A 5,692-nucleotide genomic window follows, 5' to 3' on the forward strand; every position below is an offset into this window, starting at 1 on the left:
CTTTCTTTAGCTGCGGTACACAAATTGATACAAAATATATACACATATACATATATTACTTCACTATTTATAAGAAAAAATGTTGATATATAAAACTGAAACTTAATCTTTAAACCCACAGAAGTATAAGTAAAATTATTTGTCTTACTTAAATTTATTTTATTAATCATTTAATCATTATTAATGCGTCATGATATTTTGTTCATTTTTATTTTCAAAAATTCTGTTTCATATCTTAAGGTAAATAACAAGTATTTCAATTTTATTACGAACACATTTTATTCATCGAGATATTTTTAACTATATTACAGCAACAGCAAGTATGCATTACCGTTTAAATGTAGTGCAAATAAATTTCTTAATACAATATGTATCTACAAATGTGTTTAAATACATCATTTATAAGAGCCGGTATATTTAGATATTGTAAAAATATAATTACGCCATAATATCTACTCGTTGTGTTAGGTCAATAAAAAAATCTATTTGTTTTGAATGTCAATGAGGCAGATACAGATACAGCGGCGAATCGTAAGTACGCCTGAGACGCCTGAGAGTGGCTGACAAATATTTTTATTTTTTTATCTTGACACATTCCGGTTAAATTGTTTACGAATGCTTTAAGAAAAATTCGTAATAAAAATAATAAAATAAACATAAAACTCAACAATTTAAATTATTGAAATTATGTATCTTTTACAAATCATCACTACAACGGGCAAGTATAAATCGGTTATGAATTAATGACGTCACCCACATTTGCATTTATGGGTGTAGTAGCAATTACGAATATTTTGCTTCAGTTGAATTTCTAGTTTCGTAACTGATATCTTTTGTATGTGCGATATGAAAATATTAAATCATTTTTGTTTCACTATAGAAATATAGTAATTATTTATAAAATGTTTAAATCTTGTTATTTTGCGGTAAAGATGAACTAAGAAATCATCTAGAAGATTTAAATCGAAAAGTATTAGGTGTGTGTGTTGGCAGATATACAATTAAATATTTGGAAAATAGTAATATTTACGAGATACTCATATATCTTCCAGTTATTAAGAATAGTTGTAAATCAGCTAAGCGTGGATTAAAGTGTAATTTAAGCAGTTATGAGAATATTAATATAGTGTCAACTCATACTTCAAAGTGGCAACTCATTCTTCAAAGTAAAAATCATGTTATAGATTTGTCCATCAGAAGACGTTAGCCAATAGGTTAATATATTTAATTCATTAATATATTATTAAATCACAGATTACCTAATCCCTCATTTATAGCATAATTTAAAAATTATATAGACAGTGTGAAAGAAAAAAGAAGAAAAGTGCTATAAACTTCCTTTTGACCAAAAAGCATAGAAAATTTAATAAAAGTTAATATCTATTTTAAAAAATTTATAGTATATTTTTCTTTTTCTTAAATAATGTAAATTGAGTAAACAAGATTACTTTGATTTCTTAGGCATTATAGAAATTCAATATTTCTCTGCAAATACTATTTTAAGATCATCCATTATATTGCCTACAAAAATTTCATTATCACTTTGATTTTGATTTTAAGATATTCATTTTGTCTCTACTAACGCCTGTAGAGTAAGGTTTCTAGTATTTCTATGAATCTAAAAGTCATGATTTTTTAAAGACAACATAAGGAGTTTTCTTATAATGCTTTTATTGATTTGGATTTTTATATATATATAAATATTATATAGTATTTATTTCTATATATTACATAGTGCTAACAATACTCAAAATTCTAATATTTCTATTAATTTTATGTTTTCTTTTTTAGTCAATTTTGAAAGTTTCTTATTATACATTTAATACTTCGGAAAGATAGGTTAACATATATTAAAGAAAGAACATTTTCAGATCATACTTTTTCTTTATTCGACTGTATTATTATTGATAATATTAAGATATCTGTACATTTTGTCATTAATCTTTTTATCTGACGATATTCGCAAGTGTTCATTTTGGGTGATTCAGGGGTGATAATAAATTATATATATCAAACATGTGTTAAAATGACTATTCTTTCGATGAAATATATGCCACATTTTCAGGAAAAAAGAAAAGATCTGGAGAATATTATTACACTTATTATGAGAATACGGGAAAGGATACACACCTCGTAGTTAATCTTTTTCAGCCCATTATCATGATTACACCAAAGTGATGAACATCATAAATATTTTTACTATTATCTTATCATTTTTAAATAATATCATAATATAATATGATACTATATATGGTATATGTATTCTAAACCGTAAATGTTTACATTGAGTACTTATAAGAATACAACTGCCAAATTACCAAACGTCTGGACAATCTTTATAATCCGTTATTAAATGTCCCTGTTTCCGATATCACTTGTAAGCATATTAATCCTCTCTATTATGTGTAGTATATACTCTATACTATTAGATCAACTAAACTTATAGCATAATAATATTCCACTTGTGTTGGTTGTAAAATAAGAACTAATTAATCCTTTTCTTGTTTTTCAGATTAAGCAAAGCCAGGATATTAAGAGGTGCCAGAAAAGATGTTTTTCTTTCTGTGTTGGTTGTTAAATCGTAATTACACAAAATATTTAAATTTTCAGTTAATTTGTTTAAGTTTTCTATATATTATTTAAAATATATTTACAACATATACAAAACCGAATATGCGTCTTTAATAACATGAATAGTAACATTATAAACTTATATTATAAAAGTAATTGTTAAAAACATTAGTAAAAAATTAATTTTTTTTTATTTATTGTGTCAATTTGATATGGCATTAATTTGATCGGTAGTATTAATATATTTTGTTTAAAAAGTAACGGGAATTTATACAATGTAAATATCTAAAAAATGTTTTATAATAGAAGAAAATGTGTAACATTAATATGAGATAAGTAGAGTACAGTGGTTGAAAGATGTATTATGGTAACCTCTATAAGAATTCTATAATAATATCTTTTCAAACACCCCTTTTCTTCTTACAATAGATTATGTTCTCTTAGTTTGGAGGACGGCGACATCTTAAAATACTTTCTATGCACATATTTCATTCTCTCAGACTTCTTCATTTTTGCAAACAATCAATCGGAAAAGGATTTACAGTATGACTGATATTTACGGTTTAAGTAATGTTAACCTTTTTATAAATCCTAAAGATTGGTTGATAAAGATTGGAAGTATCATATAATTACTCAATATAGACGTTTCTTGTCTATGAAGACACAAACTACGAGCTCCAATGTTTTTGAATTTTGTATATCAATGCATCATTTTGTTGCTGCATGTCCTTTGGTGATTCAATTACCTCATATCATAATCTGTAACGATATATTGAACTGAGTTACGGGCCATCGTTCTTAATTTATTCTTCTATAAGCAAAGCCTAGTTTATATTTTTGGCTGTTATAGTTGCTTAAAAGTAATCTAAATTGTTTTTTACATGTAAGGCTATGAGCTTTTATTTCCTTATTGGTTCTTTAGCACTATTTTCTATACTCTTCATCTATACTACTCATCAATTCTCCGGTTTCACTATTATAGTTGCCTAAAAGTAATCTATATTGTTTTTAACAAGTAAGACTATGATTTCCTTTTCTCTTTATTGGTTCTTTAGCACTATTTTCTATATTCCTCAACTACAATCCTCATTAATAGTCGTCATTTACACTCCATATCAATATTTATTATCTATACTCCGGTTCTGGTGTTATAGTTGCCTAAAAGTAATCTAAATTGTTTCAAACATTTAAGACTATGACTTTCTTTTTTCCTTATTGGCCTTATAGCACTACTTTCTATACTCCTAATCTTAACCTCTAATCGATACTCTATATTGAACCGTACTTTAAAAGTAATTGAAGTTTTATTGTTGAATATAGAGATTATTTTCTAGCAAATTTAACGGTTTGCTTAATTTGCTGAATTTCTACATGTTCAAGAACCCATTATTGGGTGGTATTACTGTGTTTAAATCTAATTTTTGGGAATCGTCCCATAAACTCTCCAAATTGTGGTAAAAATTGAAATAGTAGCAGCAGTTCTATTTCTTCTTCTTTATAGTTCTGCTAATAGCAGAGAAATTTTTCCTTCAATATCATAGGGATATTTAACATTTCAATTACGAATTCTTGATAATATGGAAATATTTCAAGAAATATTTTTTCTATTAATATTATTATACACAAGCTCATGTAAACGTGAAGTATACAACATAACTATTTAATTCATAAAAAATATTGAGTTGCATTTCATTCATTAATTTGTTTCGATTATGTTTATAGCTATATTGAATGAATTCTTTTGATGACAATGGTTTACTATATTCATATAGATACATCCATGATCCATAATCTTAAACTTGACTTCAAACGAGTATTCGCGGTTTTCGTACCATTGTAATGGTTTGTGATTGAATTTATGTATATTCTATGATTGAATTCAAAAATAAAAACAACATTCATGTTTATGAATAAAAACACAAATATTTATTAAATAATTGCAGTTAAATAAACAATTGAAAATATATCTGAGTGGCGCTTAAAGTAGCAATTTTTAGTAACGTCATTCAGTCGTTTAGATTCATTAAATTCTCATTTGTTGAGTGGGAGTTGCATACGAAGCGCTTCTCACACTTGTCAGAAAATTACATCAAATCAATTGCATCAATTGCACTTTGTAATGATAGGAAATTATGATAAATTTGCAGTGACAACATCTCAATAATAATTGAAATTGTATTAATTGCAACTTGTCCAATAAAAATATTTTTATTTTTATTATCACCGATTGTAGCAGCTTTTAGCTCAGAAAATAGCTGTGATGTCATTTTTAGTTACTAATTTTTCTGTTAATAAAATTTCAGTGCAAAGAAAGTATTGCTTAATTATTTTACTATAAGAATATTAATTTTAAAAATTGTTAATAAATTTTTATTACACTTGAAGTAATGTGATAGGAATTCACATCACTTGTGGAATGATAAAAATTAAATAAAAATAAATATTTTATATAAAAGTACGTTTTCTGCATATCTGGCTTTACAGGGCACTGAACCACAGGGCGGCATAGAGCAAGGCTTGGCCTACCCTGTGGTATCTCCTGTTATGCGTGTCTACTAGCTCTCGAAGAAAGGACACCAGAATACCTGCTGTGTCTATGTCCAGGCTTAAACAAAACTTGGCTTAAGTTCATGAAGGCCCCTTCTTTAACATACTCGACGATATCTCCAACATAAGCTTTGAGTAGACTTTTAGCTTTATAAATGCCTCTGGCTGATGTTATCTTGACCTTTTCTTTTCTATCCATTATTACAAGGATTTGTACATTCAAAACGGTTTTCTTATAAATTTCCACAATTTGGAAACATTGTCCTAGCGTTAAAGGATTCATGATAAATTGCCCAAACCTTATTGAACAGAAATGCCAACAAAGTTTAAAGTTTATGCTGTCAAACCATAGTTATCGATATCGATAGTTTTTATGCAGCTAATTAAATAAAGTGTCTGTAAAAATACAGACAGTATTTAGAAAATATAATTATATTAGAAAAATATAGAATATATAAAGCATATATATAAAAAATATATATAAAGCATATATAATATATATATATATATATATATATATATATAAAGAATATATAAAAAATTGAAAAATGGTATTAATACATCCATGGTAAAA

Source organism: Teleopsis dalmanni, chromosome 1, assembly GCF_002237135.1.
Source record: "Teleopsis dalmanni isolate 2A chromosome 1, ASM223713v2, whole genome shotgun sequence".
Taxonomy (NCBI): domain Eukaryota; kingdom Metazoa; phylum Arthropoda; class Insecta; order Diptera; family Diopsidae; genus Teleopsis; species Teleopsis dalmanni.